Here is a 27504-nt window from a genome sequence, read left to right as displayed (position 1 = left end):
ATGACAACAAATGCTTTCATTTTGATTTGTATTTTCTTGAAGATATACTGGCAGAAAGTGTTTCTACTTAAATTATGTTAAACACAATAGTAATGATCTTTTTTTGAAGAAGAGAGCTAGACTTTTAGGAGCTTGTTGGCAATTTAGAATTTGAAAATATTAATTTCTACAACTTTAATATTGTCATCCTGTACTTTATGTCTTTGCCATGACAGAATCCAACATTTAAGATTAAGTAGATGTTTTCTATTTGCTTCAAGTAGATGTTTCCTATTTGTGTTGAGGAGATTATAAGAAATTAATTTGACTTAGAAACTGGGAATACTGTTCTTTGTAATTGTAACATTTAAAAATACATGAGATTATTCTAGGTGTTCAAAAGGCCTCCTTCCCCTGAAGTTCCTGACTCCCCATTCTTTTTGTGAAAACTCATGACATATCAGAGAGCAGGGATAAAAGAGAATATCTTTATTATTATCCCTCTATTTATGAAAACTTAAACAATATTTAGTGTTTATCTTTTCTGATTTAAGAATTCCAATATATACTTTCGTTTTTTTAATATAATTTTTATTTTGATCATAGTGGCTTACATATTGTTGACAATAATATTTTAGGTACATATTTACATAAAATCAGGGGGGATTCCCATCTCCAAATTGTCCTCCCTACCCATCCGTTTTTGTCCTACCTCCCATTTCCTCTTCCCTCACCCCCAGGACGGCTAGCTTATGTGGTCCCTTCTGTATCTAACCTACTACTTAGTAGTCTTGCATCAGTTTGGTCTTGATGCCTCCCTTGTTTCCCCCTCTAAGTGGGGGCAGGGCTAGCTAGTTCAAGTTGTGTGGTTTTGTCTGAAAAAGAGAAAATAAATAAACTGGTGTAAGAGTCTAATACCCCGAAAATGGGCAGAATCCTTCTAGAGGTTTTCATCATCGATTTGGGAAATGAATGAGAAAAAGAAGGTGAAACACTCCACCAGTACCAAAAGAAGTGTCAAATATCCAGTGAGGACTCCGGCTATATTGATAAGCACCACAAATAACAGATTAAAAAAACAAACAAAAACAAACAAACAAAAAAACATGCCGTGGTCTTGAAATAAGAAACATGCCGTAGCACAAAACGAAAGAAGAGAAAGGAAGAGAGGAAAAAAAAAAGAAAAAAAAATAAGAAAAAAAATGCTTTGTTATTTATTTGTTTAGAAAGATACAAAAATTTTTCAGTTATAAAAATATACACAGAAAAAATTTTACTTAAAGTAAACATTTTTTCAAATTGAGAGGATAATTTGTAATTCTGGTGTAACAAAAAAGAGACAAACCAGACAGGTACACAGGATAAAATGAGGCATGGTTTCAAGTTATTATGTCCCTGAAGTCCACTGTGGTGAATAGAGACCCATCTAGGAGTCACACAAATTGATGGAAAATAAATCTGCTTCTAAGGAGCTCTTGTCATACGGAATTATCTCTCATTGTTCTCCATTAGTTAGAACACAAACATCCTGAGTTCAGATTTTTGCTTACTTATTCATTGCTGTATTTGTAGCATCCAGCCATTTACATAACACAATTGGTTGTTGCATAAATGCATGACAACTGCTGAATAAGAGTTACCTGAACTATTGCTAGCATGTAATTGGCCAGGCTTATTTTGGTGGTCAAGAAAGCCTGCGTCTAGGAAAGTTGACTGACATTATTATCTGGTGGATGGATGAATTGAATTAATGAACAAATATGAGCTGAGAAGTTCCAAGCAAACTTAACCTGAGATGGATTGACTACAGTGATAGAGGATGTGATAGTTTCAAATTTATGAACAAAGGCTAGAATAAGGAACCCATGAGTTGCAATAATGGTGGTGGGGTTACAGTGAGGGAAATTTGAACACACATTCAAAAGATGTTTAGAAAGAGAAATACAATAGGGATTTGCTATGATATTAGATTTGTGTCAGGAGAAGATTCTGGTTTCCTTAACAGGTCGGATGTGGTTTGTTCATTGTGCTAGAGATATTTTTGGAAATATAAATAAATGTGGAAAATATAAATAAATAAATAAATAAATAAAGTGGGAAAAGAGGGGTCGATCTGAGTCTCAGATTATTAAATGTGGGATGTTTTTACATTAAACTCTTGGGGGAACAATTTTATTTAATCCAAATAATAGATAAATTGTAAGTTCAATGAATTATTGATTATACCTCAAACTGATTGTCTATAAAATATTGAAAAGAAATATTCACATTGAAGTGAAAAAAGAATTCCCTAAGTTTGGCCCCAAGCAGTACTTCCACTTGCTATATAATTTCACTTATATAATCTAATATTTTTAATTAGATACTCAATATATCTTTTGCAACTAAAAATATAAAATAAGAAGTTCTATAATGACACTTCAACTTTGTTTTACATTTTGGAAAGACCACATGCTTTAAAACAGCAGTATTAAACCTTCTATCTTAGCCATTATTTGTACATAAAATACCTATTGACTTGCTTTACTACAAACTTCAAAAATCACTTTAGATAAGCCGAGTATCCCCTTTTTCTGATATTATAATGTGTTATACAAGTTCTATATATACTGAGTTCCTAATTAGACAAAATACATAATTTTGATATTGTCCTTAAATATTCAAAGTATTAGCCCAACAGCACAAACTATATTCATTTAAAGTAAATTAAAATATTTTTGTTACTTAATTTAAAATATCTAAACCAGGGGCCTGTAGGATATAGCTTAAGACCCAAACATTCCACTTGCAAACATAAGATCATGTGTTTAATCGTTGGTAATACTCACACCTGGCCTGTACCACCTGCCCACTCCAGCAATTTCTGGATGCACTGTGGCCAGGTGTGTGCTAACACTGCAATAACACTGCTAACACTGCTAACTCCAATAAGCACTGCAACTAGAGAATTTTGGAGGGCATCTAATAAGTACATGTATGAGAATACAACTAAGTGTTCAACCCATGAGGAGCATTGCAACTGAGTGTGTCACCACAGCAATCTAACATGTGCTCCTGAAGAGCCCTACAGCCAAAAGCTAAGTGAAACACAACCAAGAATGTATATGATCTCAATTCATCAAAAGACTATTAGCCGAGGAAAGGGAGGAGCAGAAATGTGCATCAAATAGTATTATTATAAACATGACATCAGGATGACCTTATACTGAAAACTGATCTGAATTGAAGTTTTTTACATTTTTATCATATATTATTACTTGGGAAGAATTGGACCATACCCAACATTGGTGAGGTTATTCCCTGCTCTGTGGTCTCGCATCACTCCTTTGGTGTTCAGGGAAATATATTCAATGGGGAGGAGTAGACCCTCTGTATGATAAGCGAGTTTAATACTTAATGTACTATCTCTCCAGTTTTACCACATAGTATTAATACCTGAAATATATATATTTGATATATGGCTCATAAATTTATATGTTATGATAGAAGAAGTCCAAAAATTCAAACAAAAGTGACTGTAACATGTTCTTTGAGAATTTCATTTTTATATTGGAAAAACCATATTCTCAGATCAAAGTCAATTAAAAATTGAAGACTAAAAGAAAATTAAATGAATAATACAAAGTTTAAAAGATATACTTAGATAGCTTATGTTTCTTAAAAAATAGTATTTTCTGGCTTAATAATAATTCTAGAAAAGAAAATAAGGAAAAATCTTGATGAGACCAGATAGTAGAGAGTAATGTGCTTGCTTTTTTTTTGCAGTTGTTCTGGGTTTGATTTAAGGGATGTATGGACTCCCAAGTCCTCCAGGATTAATCCCTGAAGGCTATTACTATAAACCCTCAGCACCAGTAGATATGGCCCCAAAAGCAAACAACCAACTAAAAAAAAAACAAAAACCCTTGACCTACTAAATAGCCCCTTCTTTGACATATTTATTCACCACAGGAAATTTGTGGTGGAAGACTTTTGTGTGTGTGTGTGCTTTACCTTTTTCTAAAGTTTCTAAGTTATGTCTTATTAGACTGATGTTTCATTTTTGCAGGTTTTAGTAACATTCTTGTGTGACATCTCAAAGTTTTACATACTTGAGGTACTTAAGGTTATATTTGTTCTTTGGGGATGGCTTTACACCCATATACCATAAAGTCTGCCAGTAAACAACTAAGCAGAAAAACAAGTTTTGGTGCTAACATTTGAATCTGTAGAAGATGGAGGAAATGTTTGCTGTCTGACTTCAGCTTTGAAAGGATTGAGCATTCTCAATTGCACAATATTTACAAATTTTTAAAAAATTGGTATAATGTATCCTTTCTCAAAAGCATTTTTGATATAATGAGACTCAATAAGCTGTAATTATAATAAAAGCTTTATAGCAGAAACAACACAAATAGAAGGAATGTTTCATTTTCATTTCCTAACCTGAATTAAAATGGGTCACAAGTTTCTCCACTTAAACTTGCCATCCTCATCAAGTACACTTTCATGAAATAATTAAATTTAATATAGGGAAGTAATTAGTTACAAACATTTATTATAGTTTCATTCTACTGACATGCATAGAAATTTAGGGTGAAAACAGACAAAGTAATTAATACAGACAATTCCGTTGTATGGCTATTACAAAATATTATGAAAATAAGCACTCTAGTAACAACTCTGTTTTTAATTAGATTAATTTGCTATAGTGGTAAGACTCCCCTATAACATTAAAGTAACCTGAATTTACTCTACTGAATCTTTGACCCAGGGGACCAAAGGGAAAAGAGCCATTTGCAGTGCCCCCAAAATCTCATAGGTGACTCAAAGTTTTTTTTTTTAGTATTTCTCCAGTGATAAATTGACAAAATATGAGTTTTTTTGTTTTGTTTTGTTTTGTTTTTGGGCCACACCCGGTGCTGCTCAGGGGTTACTCCTGGCTGTCTGCTCAGAAATAGCTCCTGGCAGGCATGGGGGACCATATGGGACACCAGGATTCGAACCAACCACCTTTGGTCCTGGAGCGGCTGCTTGCAAGGCAAACGCCACTGTGCTATCTCTCCGGGCCCAAAATATGAGTTTTTTTTAAGGTTAAATATTCCCTTTAGGGGGCCAGAGAGATAGCATGGATGTAGGGCATTTGCCTTGCATGCATGGTACGAATCCCAGCATTCCATATGGCCCACCAAGCATGCCAGGAGCGATTACTGAGCATAGAGCTAGAGCGCTGCCGGGTTGACCCAAAAAACAAAATCAAACAAAAATATTTTCTTTAGAACTTGTATGTCTGTCAAATAATTATTAAAATAATAGCTTTATTGTTTTTATATATAGAATAACAGTATTAAACTCCTAACATTAAATTCTGATATCTTAAAACATAACAATGTGATTTCACTGATCAGGCTTTTATCTTTACTGTCTAAGGGAGTCACTCTAATAAAGTGCAATAATCTCCAATTTGCACATTTTGAAAAGAAATTATTAGAAATTTAAAAACATTTATTTACCTTTTAAAGTTATGTTTCTCAAATTTCAACTCTGTGTATATATTTTATAAGCATATTTATGAACATATATTTACTGAGTACCCATAGTGGTTACCAGAATACAGTCAAATATTTTTTTTATTCATAGGGTGTAATTAAATAGAGACAATGGAAACAAAAAAGAAGAGTCATTTTTTAAAATTTCGAGACCATAATTCAAATTCACAAATTCATTAGGACTTAAATTGTTCATATTTTTCTCAGTCTTGGTATTGAAAAAGTATATTATAATGAAGATGAGAACAAGTGTTGTGTAATAGTTACTTTGTAAATTCCCTGTTGGTATTTGCAGATTCTTTTTTATATACTTAAAGCAGTGAGAGTAGACAGCACAGAAATGGATCATATTGACTATAATTTTAATGCTTAGAAATGAAGCAAATTTCTCTTGCTAAAGGAGTTCAGATACAACGTCAAGGATCATTTATTCAATCTTAATATCATGTACAAAATATTTGAGTGTAAGATGGGTTGAATTAATTGAAAGTTCTGCTTCTCACCAGTGGCGGGTTTCCATGATTCTGTAATTCTTTCCCCACTGATAAATCAAATTGAAGATTAGCTCCCAAAGAAGCATGTCTTTGAATTACATCATTTCTTCATATTGTTGATCAAAAACAACATCCAACCAGAGTCAGTCTGGAGTTGGTAAAGTATTTCTCAAGGAATTCCAGTTTCCATCAATATCCCACAGTTACATATTAGGTACATTGTATGCCTCAGGGTTTTTTTTAAATAATGATTTTTATTTTGACTAAAGTGGATTACATATCTTTCACAGCAATACTTTAGGTACATATTGAAATTGGATCAGGAGAATTCCCACCACCAAAACTGTCCTTTTTCTACCCTTGTTCCCAGAATGCATCCCATATTTCTTCTCTTACCCCCCGGGGTATAAGTGGTCCTCTCTGTGTCTGTCTTGTTGTATATTGGGTATCAAATCTGTTGTCTTTGGATTGGGTTTGGTATTTATGCCCGATCATTTTTATTACTACTTAGTGGTCATACAACTTTTTGGTCTTGGTGCCCTCTATTGTTTCCCCCTCAAATTGAAAGGTGGAAGTTTTTTTTTTTTTTTTTTTTTTTTTTAAGTTTGAGTAAATGTAGTATTAGGGAAGTGTACAGAGATGAAGGGTGTTTTTATTTGTCAAGGGACATTAGATATTTATAACATCATTCACAGACCATATAAGACAGGCAGATATGCTGTAAGCAATGAGAAAAATGCCTTTTTGTCCAGACATCTGCCAAGATGTGCACCCAGGAATTAACAGATTTTATGTGGCCTGCAGACAATCTTTCTCCACTTCTGAAATGTAATGGGGTTCTGTGAATGTTTGGGTTCTGTGTTCCTGGGCTAGACTACATGCTAAACTTTTAATAAGCTGGCTCAAGAATGAATGGAGAAATAGACAAACATTATTCTCTAATATTAGAAATATCTGGGTCTTTCAAAGCTTAGTGATAGTTTTATGACCAGAAATATTCTCTAAAGTTTTTCTTATTTATTGTGAAAGAATTGAATATATTGTATATATATTTTTAAATCTTTGTTTCCAAGAACTTATGGACGGCATTAAGAGTAGACTGACAGAACATGTGATTTCAAAGTATTGGGGGGTACCAACTTGGGTTTCAATGACCAAATATCATATATTTGATGGCTTAAGCAACAACATTTTTTTCTGTTACATTTCTGGAGGCTGAGACATCTAAAATTAAGGTATTGGTAAGATAGTGCTTCTGTGTTAACATTAGGTAGAAAGAGATAGATTGGCATCTCTGGTGTCACTTCTGGTGATGATGATGATGATCTTGATTTTATAAGATAGACTCCTGCATCATAAACTTATCTGAACCACACCACCTTCTCAATGCTATAATATCCTCATAATAGACATAAGATATTGTTTAACTTGATTCAAAATGGTCTTTTTGTCCTTAACTTGTTCTCTTTTTCTTATTACATACTTTTGTTGTTACTATCAATGCAATGGACTTAAGCATTTAAAGAACTTTATTCTGTTAAAATTTTTAACAGTGAGCTATTTTGCAAATGTTTACAATTTCAGCTCTTGTTTCCTTTCCAAATTCCCCTGCTTGTATGCTAACAAGGATTAGGAAGTACAGAGACAAATTTTAGAGAATTTCTCTAGTTATAGTAGTATATTTTAAAAACTGAAGTTATTTAAACTTTAAACCCTATTTTCTGGTGATAACCAAACTGATATTTCCTAAGCTCGTATTTTGTGATTTTGGATATTTTTTCCTTTGTCTTTGTAAATATTTCCACCTGGAGTCTGAACTGAATGAATTTTAATTCTTCATGAGTTATCAATTTTAAAGTATCTTGCATTAAATTCTTAATTTCCCAAAACCTGTATCTTTATTTTCTACTAGTTTGGACCTATTTGAGATATCTTAGGCTTAACTGGATTTGTTAGCTTTTTGATGAAATTGCCCTCTCCTTGACTTAGAATTCTTTTAGATGCTCTACATTTGGATACAGTTGTCACACACCAGATGTCTTTTAATTGATGCTCCCTGCTCTTTTGTTTTTGACAGAATTGTTGCTCAGTATTTATTCAAAACGGGAAGCAAGTTCTATTTGTAGGAATTATCTGTGTTAAGTTCTTTGCATACTAAATTGAAAGCCCATTTAATGGACTGTTAACTTTGAGTTCCAGAGATGAGAACCCACATAGGAAAAAAAAAAAAAGTTCAACAGGCTCCCTAGAATTATTTTCATATAAAACTTAATAAATGTTGCCCAAGGTTGGAAACCGAAATTTTATTTTTCTTTAAAAATAGAGTTTTACGGGGCCGGAGAGATAGCATGGAGGTAAGGCATTTGCCTTTCATGCAGGAGGTCATCGGTTCGAATCCCGGCGCCCTATATGGTCCCCTGTGCCTGCCAGGAGCAATTTCTGAGCCTGGAGCCAGGAATAACCCCTGAGCACTGCCAGGTGTGACCCAAAAACCAAAAAAAAAAAAAAAAATAGAGTTTTACAGTTCTACATTTTATCCCTGAGCTTTTAGAATAAATTATGTTTTTATGGTCTTTAGAGAGTGCTTGCTCACATTTAATCTGGAAGAAAACCAAAAAGAAATTAAGAAAAATAATGCATTTTTCTTATAGAATGTATTAGGTATTTTATTATTCCACATAATTCTTCCAGAAGGTTCATAATTGGAGGGAATATTTAGTTAAAATAAAAAAATGAATGATCCCTCTCCAGACTGACCACCTTTATTTAACATTGTTGCTCTTATCATCTAAGATAGAGGATCAAAAAAGCTATCAAAGGTAAGAATTTTGATAAATTGACTGGAGTGAGGGGCCGGGCGGTGGCGCTAGAGGTAAGGTGCCTGCCTGCGCTAGCCTTGGATGGACCATGGTTCGATTCCTCCGGTGTCCCATATGGTCCCCCAAGCCAGGAGCGACTTCTGAGTGCATAGCCAGGAGTAACCCCTGAGCGTCACCCGGTGTGGCCCAAAAACCAAAAAAAAAAAAAAAAAATTGACTGGAGTGAAGGACAGCAGGTAGGGCATTTGTCTTGCATGCAAACAATCCATGATCAATCTGTGACCAAACTGGGACCATCCTGGTACTGACCCGGGTTTGATCCCCCCAGCATCCCATATGATCAACCTACCCTGCCCAGAACAATTTCTGAGCACAGAGCCAGGAGTAATCTCTGAGCATTTCTGGGTATGGCCACAAAACAAACAAAAAGAGAATTTTAATAAAATTATATGGAGATGAAACTTACACTCATGTTTACTTCTTCAGGTCCAACGAAAGCCAGAGGAGAGACTTTAGTTAAAAATGTTTTTAAAAATGCAAGATACAAAACAAAAGCAAAATACTATTCTTGTTTGTTTTTATTAACAACAAATTAAAATGAAGATTTGTAGTTAAAGATGTTTATTTCTCCAGTCATTATTCCTGCATTCCTGTTTGTGTTCTTTTGAGTTATTGGGGTGGTGGTGGTGGAAACTGGAACATGACTATTTAGAGGTATTCAAGGTTCTGTGCTCAGGAATGACAAGTAGCAGTACTCTATGGTGTATATGTGGTGCTGGGAATTTGAACCCAGGAAACCCTAGGCAAGGCAATTTTTTTGTACTATATGTCTGAACTCCAATATTTTAGTTTGTTTGAGTGTCCACATCTGGAAGTGGTCAGGGATTACTGATATCTCTATGTTCAGTATCACTCTTGTTCATATTGGGATTAAACCTGGGCTAGTCACATGTAATGCAAGTGCATCAACCCCTGTACTATCTCTCCACTTCTCAATTTAAAAATATGAAAATTTATTGCTTTAGTGTTTATAAATTTATTTATTAAACAAAGTTTTGGTAAAACAAAGGCAAAACACAAAGTAATAAGGCAAAAGTATGACTAAAGTAAACTGTAAATGTAAAAATTCAAATGCAATTATTTGTCTTATTTAGAAATATCATTCTATGAAAATATGATTAAAACATGAAAAATAGTTGCATATAGAGCAATTTTGTTATAAACAAAAGAAAATTATATAAAAGATTAACATTTTATGGTGTTGTACATTTTAGTGAAAAAAATTAAAGTGGAGGATTAGCTGTCAGATTTACTCTCTTTCATTGTTCTCTAAAATTTTAGCAAGATGTGGAGAATGGGGGGCCGGGCGGTGGCGCTGGAGGTAAGGTGCCTGCCTTACCTGCGCTAGCCTAGGAGACGGACCGCGGTTCGATCCCCCGGCGTCCCATATGGTCCCCCAAGCCAGGAGCGACTTCTGAGCGCATAGCCAGGAGTAACCCCTGAGCGTTACCGGGTGTGGCCCAAAAACCAAAAAAAAAAAAAAAAAAAAAAAAAAAAAAAGATGTGGAGAATGTTTATAGGTTGATTGATATATATGTCCAAACACCTTTTGTGTTCTGCTCCCAGTTTCTAGTTTAGACCTAAAGCATTCTTTCTTTACAAAATTCAGAAATTTGTTCATTGATTGCTTCTGTGTGGAACTGTTGCTATGTTTGCATACCCAAAGAGTGAGTAAAATATATATGTCTCCTATAGATAAAATTAGGCCACTAAATTTATGATTAAATTTATTTTATCTTTCTCAGTGGTGGAGTACTTTGTAAAAATCAAAGTACATGCATTTGTACATGTACAATTTTCTACCACATAGATAAAAATTTTATGAAACCAGATAGTAATACTGGAATTAAAGTTTTTAACTTGCATGTTGACCTACTTTAATTTAATCCAATGTACCACATTATTTCCCAAGTATCTCCAGGAATGCACCTTGAGTACATAGCTCCCAAGCACCACCAGATATGGCCAAAATCACACTCCTTCCAAATAAAGTTATTAGGGGCTGGAGATTTAGTACAGAAAATAAGCACTTCACTTATGTATGGCCACAATATTTAATCCATGGTAGAGCGATTGGGTTACTGAGCCTCGCCGAGTGTGATTCCTGACTATAGCACCAAGACTAAGTCTTGAGGTAAAGAAAGAAGTAAGGAAGGAAGAATTGAAGGAAAGAAGGAATGAAGAAATAAAGTAAGGAAGGATTAAAAAATGGAAGGCAAGAGAATTATTTATTATCTTACTTAACTTTGACTCTGGCTACCAAGTTTGTACCACTTGAGTTTTCAGTTCTACTTGGGTCTCTATAGGTTCCACTTACACACTGTGTACTTATTCTTCATCACAGTGTTGGTATTCTTTTTGACAGAGATATTTTGAGCTGTGAATAATGCATTGTAATTGCCAATTATGCTCATTGTTACAGAAATATAGATTATTTCAGAGTGATTACAAGAAGTTTTTTTTAGATAGTCAACAATAGTTCAAGAATAGCCAAGATTATAAATGAAAGTATTTAGGAAAGTTCTGAAAGAACAGTGATTCATCAGCAACCACTGGCTTTGAACTCAATATAACAGTGGTTTACTGACAAAAGTCAATCATGACATTGTCACCTTAGAGAAACCTTTACTTTTTCCCAGTATTCTGCACTTTGCTATTTTATTTTAGATAATTTCAAGCTGAAATTGAGTTCCAAGAGACCACATCTAAGAAGTAAATATGGATTTTTTATTTGGCGATGTAACCAACAAAGATATATTAAAATTTTTACTGATTTTATGATGAATATTAAATAATTAATCTGACAGATCAAAGTAAAATGATTTAAAAAACCATAGTTGTTTAGAGGAAGTTTTTGTGTTATTGCTATAGAAAATAATTCACTTACAAATATTTTTATTTTTAACCAAAGCCAATTATCTATTTTGAGATTTATAGTTAATTTATTTACTATTGAAATGATCATCTATAATTGTTTTTAAATTAAAAAGTTATTTTATATTAAAAGTTATTTTAACTAAAATTTTTATGTGTTTATGCGGTTATAAAATCAATGTCCTCAAGGAAAAAATAGATAGACTCAAGATCATTCTGACTTTGCTGCTATGCAAAGTGGAGACATGGGAGAAAGAAAAGTTATTAGACTCTAAATTATAAAAATAAATAAAAAGTAACACCAACTAAGAACAACCTCCAAAATAATATGGAATGCACCAAGACCAAACAGTCATATGAACATTGAGTAAAAATAAAAAATAATCAGACATGAACACCAAATCCAAAGCCAACTACAACAGAAACGATACCCAATCTACAACAAGCTAGACACAGAAGGGACCACTTATACTAGCAGCCCGGGGGGCAAAGGAGGGGCCATATGGGATGCATGCTGGGAACGGGGGATGGGGGAGGGAGGACAACATTGGTGGTGGGAATGGCCCTGATTCAATGTCGCTATGTACCTGAAATACTACTGTGAATGATTTGTAATCCACTTTGGTCAAAATAAAAATTATTAATAAAAAAGAAAGATATATTAGTATATTAGTAAGCCAAACCAATCAAGAGAGAATTTTGGATTCTGATAGATTATTAAATTATGCAAACTATTTGTATAGTTTCTTGAAAAATAGAGAATAAAATTTTGCATAAAAAATTAAAAAATATAATGTGATATTTGATTGTATTTTATGCATATGGCCTTTTTAGTTTTTTAAATGGAACAATTTTTTAAAACTTTTTAAAACAATTTTAAGTTTTTTAAATAATTACATTCTTAAAGTGGAACAAATTCTTTAAGAAACAGATTAACAAATATAACAGCTTTTCTTGTTATCTTTGTCAATTTATATAAATCTCTAACTTTTGACATTCCCAAAAACTATAATGCTAAGTTCATGAAATGTTAGAGACCCTGATATTACTTTTCAGAACCTTATATTTTCTAGGCTAAGACACATTATACACAGATTTGGGATTCAATGCCATTTAATATATAACATTTAGCTATGATATAATGACATCATGACTCTCTGATGATCATGTTTGTAACATTCACCTTTCCTTTATTACTATTTTGACAGTTAAGATTTGTTTTCAAACATTATTTCTGTGTCAATGATTTTGTTATATTTATTCCTCAACTTCCTAAATTAAATTAAAAAGCAAAATTTCTTATGCACTTACCTACAGCTCCTCTACTTCACAGATCTGTATACTGTGTAGTGTCTTATAGGTTTAAATAATGAACACTATCAGTTCACTTTCAGATTTGGATTTAATCTTTGCAAAATATATGGTTCATTATAACCCATTAAATGTAACATTAAAGCCCAAATATAATGTTAAAACATTACAACATGATAACCTGAAACAATTGATAACAGCACAGTGCTACAACTATTTATTAATATCTTTAAAGATGTCATTACAACGCAATATTCACCTGCAAGATTGCATTCAGTGTCATATGAATTATACCAATAGAGACCTACATAATTGCTTATAAACAGTAGTCTCTGGTGATGAGAATGTTGCACTAGTGAAGGGGAGGGTGTTCTTTTTATGACTGGACTACAATTTTTAGCTGTTAGTGTTTTCTAATGTTGGAATAGTCTTTCTGAGGAGATTATAAGATGGCCTCTTCTCAGGCTCTCTGTAAGGTCTGATGAGGCTTTTTATGTTAATTAAAAATGCATTGTTAGTGCTAGACTATAATTATTTTTGTTTAAAATTTTAAACTTATTAGAATTTTATATAACTGTATTTATAACATACGAAGACTGATATATGTTTTAACTAGTATTGCTATTTTGAAACCAAAATTTAATTTTCTGTTTGTCTAATGCAATCATACATTAAGTGTCAGCATCTTAATTTCAAATTCTGACTAATATCGGATCTTGGATTGTTCAGTTTGTTGGTCTATATTTTACTCATGTAAAGTGAAGAGAGTAAATTCCAAAAATGGGAAGATTTATTTAATATCTGTGGCTGCATATTTCTAAAATAGTATATTTCTCAGAACAGAATTAATAAATGTTTTTAAATTAGGACTCTTAGATTCAAAGTATTGGTTTCTCCTACACTATTAAATAAGTACCTAGTACCTTTGCAATATCATGCTTACACAGGATTAAAAACAATAAGCTTAATTTATATCATCTCTACCAGCCATAAAGAATCCATGATATCATTTGTCCCATACCTGTTGCCTTAATAAAACCAACAACGTTGAATTGAAAAGATCATCCCTTTACTGAGACTTGATGAAATCAAAGTGTTTAAAAATTATTGCTGATTTAAACACCAATTTTCTTATTTTAATAATCAATATTGTTTAGGAAGAGGCATACACATTGTAATATGTTGAGTGGTTATGCTTTGAAGAAACCTTTTATATAACATATCAGTGAAATATTATGACCAACTCTCTTTTCATAGCCATCATTTTTGATCCCTGACATGCACCTTCAGTCACCCCAAGTCTGCCTTTTCTCCATTAATGCAGAGGTCTCTGAAATTTTGTGAACAATATTGTACACACCGAGGGAAAACCTAAAGTGCAACCAATTACAGACTGTAATATGTAGTGAAATTTAATGAATCTAGGAGATAATAAAAAGAAACATGAAAGGAAAAAACTCTCATGGGGGCTGGAGCGATATAGCAGTGTGGGTACGGTGACGCTGCTGACCCAGGTTTGATCCTAAACATCCCATAGGGTTCCCTGAGCCCGCCAGGAGTGATTCCTGAATGCAGAGCCTAGAGTAACTCCAGAGAACTTCCAGGTGTGGCTCCAAAACCAAAACCAGAAAAAAGAGAAAGTCATAAAACTGAGTATAGTAACTGATCATTTCTGGCATCCCACGATAGATGTGCTACTGACTTATTCCACAATCACTGCCCTATTTTGCTTTATTTATTTCACTACAGTAAAACGCCTTTGATTTGTTTTTGGTCTTTTGGTATCTTACCTGATGTCTAGACTTTGGACGCCACAGGCCTAGGAGAATCCCTCATTTTTAGTCTAAGTAAACATAGTAGTTTACAAAACTACTGCTCTGTCTACAAAAAACATTCCTTTTAGAGTTTCATGCAGAGCAATTTTGACTAGAGTATCTACATTCCAGGAAAGATATTTTAGCCCAGAGTTAATCAAACCAAGTCTGAAACAAAATATCTTTTCCTGTAAGAGAACACTTTTTGTGTTATATGGAACTTCTATTATTATTTTTTTTAAGAAAAATCTCTACATTTATTTCGACAGAGGCTGAACCAGAAGACATTCCCACCAATCTTGAATAGGGGTTCAGTAGGAGTAAATTTGAATAAGGGTAAAAATATTACTTCTAAATTATTCATTCCTCTAGAAATATTGAAAGGCATTGAGTAATTACTGATTCAAATAATTGCTGAAATCTTACCAAAACTCTTATATCTTCAATTCCTCCCAGGAGATAGCCTCATCTAAATTTTAGAGTATTGAGGAATTTTAGCATCTTATTTAATCTTATAAGATAGCCAGAGAGAGGGCCATCCTTACCCTTTCAGCAAAGATAAAGCTAGACATACAGCAAACTAATGGCTTTTTAAACATCCATCAGAGAATTGAGATTGTAGTACCACCAACCGATGACAAATTATAGCATCTGTCAAGAAGAAAAAAAAATGAAAACTCTCATTTGTTTATATAACTAGAATCAGCAAAATAATGGTCCTGAAATGTGAAAGTCTGAACATGAGCCAATGTGAGAATGCAGGTTCAGTAAAGGCTCATGTCTTTCCATACAAACATTACCAGGTGTTCACAAGTAAGATTGGAGAAGAGAACAGCAATTAGAGTTGAAACTAGATTCACTTTCTCAATAGAAGTAAGATTGAATCTATTAAGGAAAGAACATCTGAAATGGTTACATTATGCTAATTGGGGAAAATTGAAAGAAACAGAGAGAGAAAATATCACCAGCATCTCCCATCACCACACATGGTTTCCTGAACACAGAGCCAGAAGTAAGCTCTGATTACAACTGGCTGTGGCACCAACTACCCCATTCATGAAAAAACAAAATAGAAAACCTTCTAACATGGTGTGGGGAAAGCTGGTTAGTGGAAAAAAAAAGAACAAAATTGAAACACTTATGCACATATATACAATCAAAAAAAGAAAAGTAAAAATAAGGCCTCCCAATTCTTACGACAGGCTGTGTTCTTTACACTGACTGTATAGAAAGAGGAGGTACAGTAGGAAGTGTTCCAAGGACTATGTGTGGGTCTGAGGATGAAACCTCAGACTGGCAACATGCAAGACAAAATACTTATATATTGTAATATCTCTCATTCCCCTTAAATTTACACTTTATAAAATAGGTAAATAAAAAGCAAATCTCTAAAAGGAAAGAAAAACCATGAGGGCGTTCAGGAGTAAAAAGGCAAATCACCTACAGTTGAAAAATAGTAATAGGCTTATCCTCATAAATTATGTAAGCAAGATGAAATATATTGATATGTTGAAATTGCTGAAAAGAAAAATGTTAGCCCAGATTTCTGTACCTTAGACAGATATATTTATTTATTTTATTTTTAGCATGCCTTTTTTATTTCATCTAGATTTATTTTATTTAATTATTTTAATATCTTTATTTAAGCACCATAATTACAAACATATTTGTAGTTGGGTTTCAGTCATAAAAGTACATCCCCCCTTCATCAGTGCAACCTTCCCACCACCAATTTCTCCCATTTCTCTCCTCCACCAAATCCTGCCTGTCTTTGAGAGAGGCATTCTATTTCTCTCACTCACTACCATTTTCATGATAGTTGTTGGTGTGACTATTTATCTAACCACACTTACCAATCTTTGTGGTAAGCTATACAGATATATTTAAAATATAAAGTAAAGATACTTCTCAGATCATCTGTTTTTAACTTCTTTTATTTGAGGGGACCATACCCAGTGATGCTCAGGAATTAATCCTGTCTCTGTTCAGGAATTATTCATGGCAGACATGAGAGACCATATGGAATGCCAGAGATTGTACGTGGATGGCACCATGTAAAGCCAATGCCCTACTCACTGTATTATAGCCCTGTTTCCCTTTTTAAATTCTTTTTTATCTCACATCTCAAATAGTATGCACATCTGTTTTCAGGCTGATTTATTTTCTTTTTCTTGAATGAGTGAAATTGTTTTATTAATTCAAGGCCAATTCTTTTATTTCCTCATTAATGTAATCAACTCATTGCAATTTTAAATGACCTTTTCTACCTCTTCTTTTTGCCTTAAATTATGGATTATTTTTGTTGGGGGCCACACCCAGAAGAATCCCGAGCTTACTCTTGGCTCCATGCTCATTGATCACTTCTGGATGAATCTAGGGACCATATGGGGTGCCAAGGATCAAACCTAAGCCAGCCTCATGCAAGACAAGTGCTCTACCATACTACCTGCTGCATTATTGCTCTTGTCCTTAATTTATAGATATTATCATCTCATTATTTTTGACACTCCTGGCCATGTATATTAATTTCAAGAAATTCTATTACTAATTGAGTCTCCCTAATGATTTTTTCTGTGTCCCATACGCAATGCTATTTCCTAATATTCTCTTCTTAACCCACATTATATTATAAAGTTATGTGTGTGTTTTTACTTTTCTAAAAAGGTTACTGACTGTTCATTTTATATTTATTTTCCTAGTTATCAACCAGAATCCTGATACTATTTTTCTTTTTTTTAAATTTTTTTATTTAAACAAATTTATTACATGCATGATTGTGTTTGGGTTTCAGTCATGTAAAGAACACCACCCATCACCAGTGCAACATTCCAATCACCAATGTCCCAAATCTTCCTCCGCCCCACCCAACCCCCACCTGTACTCTAGACAGGCTTTCTATTTCCCTTGTACATTATCATTATTAGAATAGTTCAAAACGTAGTTATTTCTCTAACTAAACTCATCCCTGTTTGTGGTGAGCTTCATGAGGTGAGCTGTAACTTCCAGCTCTTTTCTCTTTTGTGTCTGAAAGTTATTCTTGCAAAAATGTCTTTCATTTTTCTTAAAACCCATAGATGAGTGAGACCATTCTGTGTCTTTCTCTCTCTCTCTGAATTATTTCACTCAGCATAATAAATTCCATGTACATCCATGTATAGGAAAATTTCATGACTTCATCTCTCCTGACAGCTGCATAATATTCCATTGTGTATATGTACCACAGTTTCTTTAGCCATTCATCTGTTGAAGGGTATCTTGGCTATTTCCAGAGTCTTGCTATGGTAAATAGTGCTGCAATGAATATAGGTGTAACGAAGGGGTTTTTGTATTGTATTTTTGTGTTTCTAGGGTATATTCCTAGGAGTGGTATAGCTGGGTCTTATGGGAGCTCGATTTCCAGTTTTTGGAGGAATCTCCATATTGCTTTCCATAGAAGTTGAATTAGACTGCATTCCCACCAGCAGTGGATAAGAGTTCCTTTCTCTCCACATCCCCGCCAACATGGCTTGTTCTCATTCTTTGTGATGTGTGCCAATTTCTGGGGTGTGAGGTGGTACCTCATAGTTGTTTTGATTTGCATCTCCCTGATGATTACTGATGTGGAGCATTTTTTCATGTGTCTTTTGGCCATTTGTATTTCTTCTTTGTCAAAGTGTCTGTCCATTTCTTCTCCACATTTTTTGATGGGATTAAATGGTTTTTTTTCTTGTAAAGTTCTGTCAGTGCCTTGTATATTTTGGAGATTAGCCCCTTAACTGATGGGTATTTGGTGAATAGTTTCTCCCTCTCAGTGGGAGCTCTTGTATCCTGGGCACTATTATTTTTGAGGTGCAGAAGCTTCTCAGTTTAATATATTCCCATTTGTTAATCTCTGCTTTCACTTGCTTGGAGAGTGCAGTTTTCTCTTTGAAGATGCCTTTAGTCTCAATGTCCAGGAATGTTTTACCTACATATTGTTCTATATATCTTATGATTTTGGGTCTGATATCGAGGTTTTCATCCATTTGGATTTAACCTTCATACATGATGTTAGCTGGGGGTCTAAGTTCAATTTTTTGCAAATGGCTAGCCAGTTGTGCCAACACCACTTGTTGAAGAGGCTTTCTTTGCTCCATTTAGGATTTCTTGCTCCTTTATCAAAAATTAGGTGATTGTATGTCTGGGGAACATTCTTTGAGTATTTTTTGAGTATTCCACTGATCTGAGGGACTGTCTTTATTCCAATACCATGCTATTTTGATAACTATTGCTTTGTAGTACAGTTTAAAGTTGGGGAAAGTAATTCCTCCCATATTCTTTTTCCCAATGATTATTTTAGCTATTCTAGGGTGTTTATTGTTTGAAATGAATTTCAAAAGTGCCTGATCCACTTCTTTGAAGAAGGTCATGGGTATCTGTAGAAGGATCGCATTAAATCTGTACAATGCTTTGGGGAGTATTGCCATTTTGATGATGTTAATCCTGCCAATTCATGAGCAGGGTATGTGCTTCCATTTCCGTATGTCCTCTCTTATTTCTTGGAGCAGAGTTTTATAGTTTTCTTTGTATAGGTACTTCACATTTTTAGTCAAGTTGATTCCAAGATATTTGAGTTTGTGTGGCACTATTGTGAATGGGGTTGTTTTCTTAATGTTCATTTCTTCCTTATTACTATTGGTGTATAGAAAGGCCATTGATTTTTGTGTGTTAATTCTGTAGCCTGCCACCTTGCTATATGAGTCTATTGTTTCTAGAAGCTTTTTCTTAAAGACTTTAGGGTTTTCTAGGTAGAGTAACATGTCATCTGCAAACAGCGAAAGTTTGACTTCTTCCTTTCCTATTTGGATTCCCTTGATATCTTTTTCTTGCCTAATCGCTATAGCAAGTACTTCCACTGCTATGTTGAATAGGAGTGGTGAGAGAGGACAACCTTGTATTGTGCCAGACTTTAGAGGAAAGACTTTCAGTTTTTCTCTATTGAGGACAATATTTGCCTCTGGCTTGTGGTAGATGGCCTTATCTATATTGAGAAAAGTTCCTTCCATTCCCATCTTGCTAAGAGTTTTGATCAAGAATGGGTGTTGGACCTTATCAAATGCTTTCTCTGCGTCTATTGATATGATCATGTGATTTCTATTTTTCTTGTTGTTTATGTTGTGTTTTATGTTGATAGATTTATGGATGTTAAACTAGCCTTGCATTCCTGGGATAAAACCTATTTGATCGTAGTGAATGATCTTCTTAATGAGGCATTGAATCCTATTTGCCAGGATTTTGTTGAGGATCTTTGCATCTGTATTCATCAGCGATATTGGTCTGTAATTTTCTTTTTTGGTAGCATCTCTGTCTGGTTTAGGTATCAAGGTGATGTTGGCTTCATAAAAGCTATTTGGAAGTGTTCCTGTTTTTTCAATTTCATGAAAGAGTCTTGCCAGCATTGGTAGAAGTTCCTCTTGAAAGGTTTAAAAGAATTCATTAGTAAATCCATCTGGGCCTGGACTTTTGTTTTGGGGCAGACATTTGATTAGTGTCTTAATTTCCTCAATAGTGATGGGTGTGTTTAGATATGCTACTTCCTCTTCATTCAATGGGGGAAAATTATATGAGTTCAAAAATTTATCCATTTCTTCCAGATTTTCATTTTTAGTGGCATAGAGTTTCTCAAAGTAGTTTCTGATTACCCTTTGGATCTCTACCATATCAGTAGTGATCTCTCCTTTTTCATTCCTAATATGAGTTATCAAGTTTATCTCTCTCTCTTTCTTTGTTAATTTTGCCAGTGGTTTATCAATCTTGTTTATTTTTTCAAAGAACCAACTTCTGCTTTCATTGATCTTTTGGATTGGTTTTTGGGTTTCCACTTCATTGATTTCTGCTCTCAGCTTTGTTATTTTCTTCTGTCTCCCTATTTTTGAGTCCTTTCGTTGAGTACTTTCTAATTCTATGAGCTGCGTCATTAAGCTATTCAGGTATGCCCTTTCTTCTTTCCTGATGTGTGCTTGCAAAGCTATAAATTTTCCTCTCAGTTTCGCTTTTGCTGTGTCCGATAGGCTCTGATAGTTTGTGTCTCCATAGTCATTTGTTTCTAGGAAGGTTTTGATTTCCTCTTTGATTTCATCTCGGACCCACTGGTTATTCAGTATTAGGGTGTTTAACTTTCAGGTATTAAAGATTTTGTTCTGTGTCCCTTTGTAATTCACATAATTTCAGGGCCTTGTGGTCAGCGAAGGTAGCCTGAAAAATTTCTATCCTCTTGATATTATGGAGGTATGTTTTCTGTGCTAGCATGTAGTCTATCCTGGAGAATGTCCCATGTACATTAGAGAAGAATGTGTATCCAGGCTTCTGGGGGTGGAGTTTCCTGTATATATCTACTAGGCATCTTTCTTTCATTTCTCTCCTCATGTCTAGTATATTCTTGTTGGGTTTCAGTGTGGTTGACCTGTCAAGTATTGACAATGCCATGTTGTGGTCTCCCACAATTATTGTGTTGTTATTGATATTATTTTTCAGATTCATCAACAATTGTATTAAATATTTTGCTGGCCCCTCATTCGATGCATATATGTTTAGGAGAGTGATTTCTTCCTGCTGTACGTATCCCTTGATTAATACAAAATGTTTATCTTTGTCCCTTACAACTTTCCTAAGTATAAAGTTTGCATTATCTGATATTATGGCCACTCCAGCTTTTTATGGGTGTTGTTTGCTTGGATGATTTTCCTCCAGCCTTTTATTTTGAGTTTATGTTTGTTCTGACTATTCAGGTCCATTTCTTGTAGGCAGCGGAAGGTTGGATTGAGTTTTTTTTGATCCATTTAGCCACTCTGTGTCTCTTAAATGGTGCATTTATTCCATTAACATTGAGAGAAAGAATTGTCCTGGGAGTTAGTGCCATCTTTATATCAAAGTTTGGTGTGTCTGTTGGTCAGTCTTGTCTTAAAGTAGGCCATTCAGTTTTTCTTTTAAGAATGGTTTTGAGTCTGTAAAGTTTCTGAACTGTGGTTTGTCTTTGAAACCATGTATTGTTCCTTCAATCTGAAAGTGAGTTTTGCTGGGTGCAGTATTCTAGATGAAGCATTTATTTCATTGAGTTTTCTCACTATGTCCCAATACTGCCTTCTGGCCTTGACTGTTTCCGGTGACAGGCCTGCAGTAAAGCCCTAGAATGTAATTTCTCTTTTTGATCTTGCTGCTTTCAGAAATCTGTCTCTATCTGTGGGATTCATTCATCATCGTGACTAGGATGTGTCTTGGGGTGTTTTTTCTGGGGTCTCTTTTAGTTGGTACTCTTTGGGCATGCAGGATTTGATCGCATGTAATCATTAGCTCTGGTAGTTTCTCTTTAATGATGTTCTTGACCATTGATTCTTCCTGGAGATTTTCTTCCTGGGTCTCTGGGACTCCAATGATTCTTACGTTGTTTCTGTTGAGCTTATCATAGACTTCTATTTTCATCTGTTCCCATTCTTTGAGTAATTTTTCCATTGTTTGATCATTTGCTTTAAGGCTCTTTTCCAATCTCTTCTGCTGTATGGAGTTGTTACTCCTCTCATCTTCCAGTGTACTAATTCTATCCTCAGCTACTGTTAACCCTATGGGGAAGCTCAAGCATGTTTTTCTTCAATTCATCTACTGAGTTTTTCAGACCTGTTATTTGACCTGAAATTTTAGTTTGGAGTTTTCTGATTTCTATCTTCATATTCTCTCGATTCTTATTAGTGTTCTCTTCTATACTTTCTTTGAGCTCTGAACATCTTCCATATTGCAACTCTAAACTCCTTATCTGAGAGACTGACTAGTTGGTTGGTCATGTTCAAGTTATCTGAGTTGCCATCATCATTCTCTATGTCTGGCGCTGGCCTGCATTGTCTCCCCATTGTCACACTTGTATTGTGGGTTTTTCTACGTGTTGTCGTTGTACTTATTGGCTAAATGATGTGCTTGGCTGGGAAGGGAAGTGGAGTGGCTGTGCTCCTCTGGCTCCACCCTTTCTGGGCTTGTAAACTCACCTCCAGGGAAGGCTCCAGGGAATGCAAGCCTTCCGCAGATGAGCCACACACAGGATGAAATCAGGCCAAAAATGGAGAACAGCACAGAAGACAGACAGATAGGGATGCTGGCATCTGAGTTCCAGCAGAGTTCAGTGGCTTCATCTTTCTGGGCATGTAAGCTCACCTCCATGGAAGGCTCCAGGTAAGGTGAGCCATCCGCAGATGAGCCACACACAGGATGAATCAGGCTGAAAATGTAGCACAGTACAGAAGACAGGCAGATAGGGGTGCTGGCATCTGAGTTCCAGCAGAGTTCAGCAGCTTCCCCTTTCTGGGCTTGTAAGCTCACCTCCAGGGAAGGCTCCAGGGAAGGCGAGCCATCAGCAGATGAGCCACACACAGGATTAAATCAGTCCAAAAATGGAGCACAGCACAGAAGACAGGCAGATAGGGGTGCTGGCATCTGAGTTCCAGCAGAGTTTAGCGGCTTCCCCTTTCTGGGCTTGTTAAGTCAGCCATTTCTTACTCACTCAACTCGCTCGCAGGTAGCTTCAGAATGCAGTTTTTTGGGGGTTCGCTTCCCAGGGCTTGGAGGAGAGCTTCAAGAATTCAGAAAAGACAGAGAAGCACAGGACAGGACTCCCTTCAGGTCTTCAGTTTCCTCAGAAGAAGCAGAGCAGGGCAGAGACTCCGCAGGTAGAGCAATCAGCACTCCACCTGGAAAGTCCCACGGTCAGCCATTTCTTACTCACTCACTGGCTCACTGGGTAGCTTTAGAATGCAGGTTTTTTTGGGTTCACTTCCCAGGGCTCTGAGGAGAGCTTCAAAAATTCAGAAAAGACATAGAAACACAGGACAGGGCTCCCTTCAGGTCCTCAGTTTCCTCAGAAGAAGCAAAGCAGGGCGGAGACTCCGCAGGTAGAGCAATCAGCACTTCATCTGGCAATCCCCACAGTCAGCCATTTCTTACTCACTCACCCTGATACTATTTTTCAATTCTTCATTCATCCCAACACTTAAGCAAGCAATAGATGTTATTTTATCTGTTTCTGTAACACATTTGAGCCATTTTTCACCAATACTACTTTATATTCCATCAATGGTCAGGTATCAACTTATTTTTCATTATTAAACAATGTCAAATTAAATTGTACAAGAATAGTAAGCATAATAAAATTACATAACCAATTCATTTTGGAGCCATTAATATTTTATATTATACATTTCTTTAGCAATTTACACGATATACTAATAGCATACTATTTTGCTTGTGTCTATATTTTTTTATAGTTGCTTCTGAATCAAATTTAATTAGTTCTAAAACTAAATGAACAACAGCAGTAGCTGACTCTCTATGGAATCTGTAATTTCTATTGTAGTAAGTCAGAATTTATTAATATTTTTGAAAAATAATATATACAAAGATGACTATGCATAGATGATTTAAATATAAACTGAAAAGTTATATTTTTGTTTGATATCAAATGAAGTTAATGTCGAATACATCTGATAATTATTTCTAATATAAAAGTACAATAAAGTCAAGATACTGATAAAATATTCCTTATTTATCTTTAACAAGAACTTAGAGGTAGGATTGGCAGTAAGTTTTTATCCTCATGTTACGAGAATTCAAGATTGCCTTAGACTAAGTGAGTTTTCATGATTACATAGCTAGTAATGAAGAAGCTTCTGGTCTTCTGACTCAGAGTTCTTTACTCTCACTTTCCCACTGAGACTCACATATGTTACTGTGCAAGCATTACTCATATGCTAATGCATTCTCACAGCATGTGTCGACTGAAAATAAATTTATAAATAAAATACAACATATCCTTTCATATATGCATTTATAATTAAATATGCATTTGAACAACACAACACATATTTTAACGTCCAGGTGTTTGGCATTCTTCAACAGACAAAAAATGGAGTTTTATACTGGAGAAGATATTCTAATTGTGATTGGAGGATTTCAGCTTATTAGGAAGAATGGTCATATTTAAAAGAAGATAAAACTTTGAGCAAAGTAAAATACTGGAAATTTAAACACTGATCATTTAAATCAATATTTTGTTGTGGCTGAGGTAACATGATAATAGTAGTGTTTACAATTCCATGTATATTTTTCTGATCAAGATTATTATCCCTCGACTCATCCTAGAATGTCAATGATTCCACTGTCCCTGGTATCTTTCTTTTTCACTTTTCTCTATGCTCCTCTCACACCTCCCTTCCACATTTGGTACCTTTAGTTCTGTATTTGAAATACAAGGGGTTGTTGCCATTAGGTACTCTTTAATCTTTTGTTGTTGTAGTTTTCACATGCCACATATGATTGAAAGTATCATGTGTTTGTCCTCTCTTTGACCAATTTCACTTAGTATGTCCAGCTCCATTCAATTTAGAGCAAAATGTAAGATTTCATTTTATTTTTTTAAGGCTGTGTTATACAGTGGTTCAAATTTTTTAGTTTTAGGAAAAAAAAAAGTACCATTTTCAGGGCCGGAGAGAGAGCATGGAGGTAAGGTGTTTGCCTTTCATGCAGAAGGATGGTGGCTTGAATCCGGCATCCCATATGGTCCCCCAAACCTGCCAGGGGCAATTTCTGTGCCTAGAGCCAGGAGTAACCCTTGAGTGAGCTGGGTGTAACCAGAAAACCAAAAACAAAAAAAGTACCATTTTCCATAGAGACTGAACAAGTTTATATTTCTACCAACAGGGTGACAGGTTTTCTGCCTCACCACATTTCCAATAACACTAGCTAATTTTACTCTTTAAAACTGTACTTACATATGCATGTTTAGTCTTTCTGGTATGAAGTAGTATCTCATTACATTTTGATATTGATTTGCCTGATTGTGGTGCTAAATACTTTTTCATATGCTTTTTGGTTTTCCGTATGTCTTCTTAAGTAAATGTCTTTTCATTTCTTCTCATTTTTTGATGGAGTTGGTGTTTTATTGTTGAATTTTGTGAGGGCTTTATATGTCTTGAATTTTAACCCATCATCAGATTTAATGTGACTATTTTCTCCCATTCAATAAAAAATGTTTTAAATTTAGCCCTGGTACACTGTAAAAACTTTGTTAGTAATAGTTCCAGTTCATTTCTCTTTTAATATCTTTGCCAGTGCACTCTATTGAAGATAATTCTGTTGTCAATATCTTAGGGTATTTTTCTATACTTTAATAAATGATTTTATGTGTTCTGGTGTAAGACTATGATATTTAACTGATATTTAACCTTTATGGTGTGAGATATGGTCTAGTTTCACGATTTTCCAGTTTTCACAACACTATTTACTCAAGATGATTTTCTTGCTCCACTCAATAAACTGAAATCTTTGTTGTAAATTAACTGTACTTTGGCATGTACTTTTCAGTGTATATTTGGACTTTTAATTAATTGATCTGAATGACTTTTTATTCTAGTAACATAATGTCTTATTACTATAACTTCATAGTATAGTTAGAAGTCAGATATAACAATGCTTCCTATCTTTTTTTCTCAATTTGATCTGGCTACTTAGCGATATTTATGATTACATGCAAATTTTACTGTTTGTTATATGTCCTTAGAGAACATCATTGGATTTTTTATATGTACTGCAATTGAACCTGTAGAATACTTTAGAAAGTATACTCAGTACTATACATTTTTATTTAACTTTACACTATGTTGCTCAAGATATAGTTTGGGAAGAGAAAGATTGTTCTGTAAGACTCTGAGAAATAAATTTATATCAAAAAGCTTCTATAGGGATTAAATCATAAGTTTATAGACACAATTGTGGCAGAGATTTACAGTAATCCTCATAGCAAAGGTGACTTGATTATAATAATTTGTGTTTATTTTTGTTTATTTGTTTTGATTTGGGGCCAGTGCTCAGAGCTTACTTCTGGATCTACACTCAAGGGTCACCCAGATGATGTTCAGGGCACTACATGAGGAACCTGGGGTTGAACAAGGTTATGCTTTTCACAGGGTAGATAACTTATCCACTGTACTATCTCCCCAGCCCTTACAGCTATTTTAGAAGTATTAATTTGACTGACTTTTCAATAATTGTATTATTTTTTCCTCCAATATTCTTTTAATCTCTATAATCACAGAATTATATCAAATTATTCACAGAGTATGAGGAGAGCTATGTCTATACTAGAGAAAAAGCAGGGAAGAAAGAGAGCACAGAGCAGTGAGGAAAGACATGGAATTGGGACAGTGGCTCATAGGGAACTGTTGTAAAAACAAACTAGGTGAAATTATTTGTTTATTGGGTATGTCCAGATATACTGGAGAGGATTTTGAGGCTTCAAAATTTTCTGGAAATAGTATTTAGTCAATTTTCTTTGCCCACCAGTGTCTGAACTCTTAAGATCATTAAAATATTTTGTTATAAGAACATAATATATAAATATCTGATGAATGTTTTATGCAAAGAGACTTACATATGTAATTTGAATTCTGCTACTAATTCATCTAAGAATAAATCAGAGAGAAAGCAAAAAATATCAAATGAGTTTGTAATTCAGTATTTTGTAATATATATTTATTGAGTGCCTATCCAAGTGCCAGAACTTCTGTGTACTATGATTATCCATATTTGATAGAACAAAAAACAAGATACAGGAAGGAGGTTATATTATGTT

At 34.5% G+C, this 27504-nt stretch overlaps 1 long non-coding RNA gene and 1 pseudogene across 1 annotated transcript in view; both read left to right on the top strand.

Annotated features, from left to right (window-relative positions):
- LOC126001557 (uncharacterized) overlaps positions 1 to 27504 on the top strand; it is a 344243-nt gene that overhangs the window by 175019 nt on the left and 141720 nt on the right. The window lies entirely within an intron of this gene.
- Positions 16060 to 16133, top strand: LOC126002748 (uncharacterized; annotated as a pseudogene).

Source organism: Suncus etruscus, chromosome 2 (assembly GCF_024139225.1).
Source record: "Suncus etruscus isolate mSunEtr1 chromosome 2, mSunEtr1.pri.cur, whole genome shotgun sequence".
Taxonomy (NCBI): domain Eukaryota; kingdom Metazoa; phylum Chordata; class Mammalia; order Eulipotyphla; family Soricidae; genus Suncus; species Suncus etruscus.
Note: the sequence above shows the minus strand (reverse complement) of the source record. Positions and strands in the feature narration are given on the sequence as shown.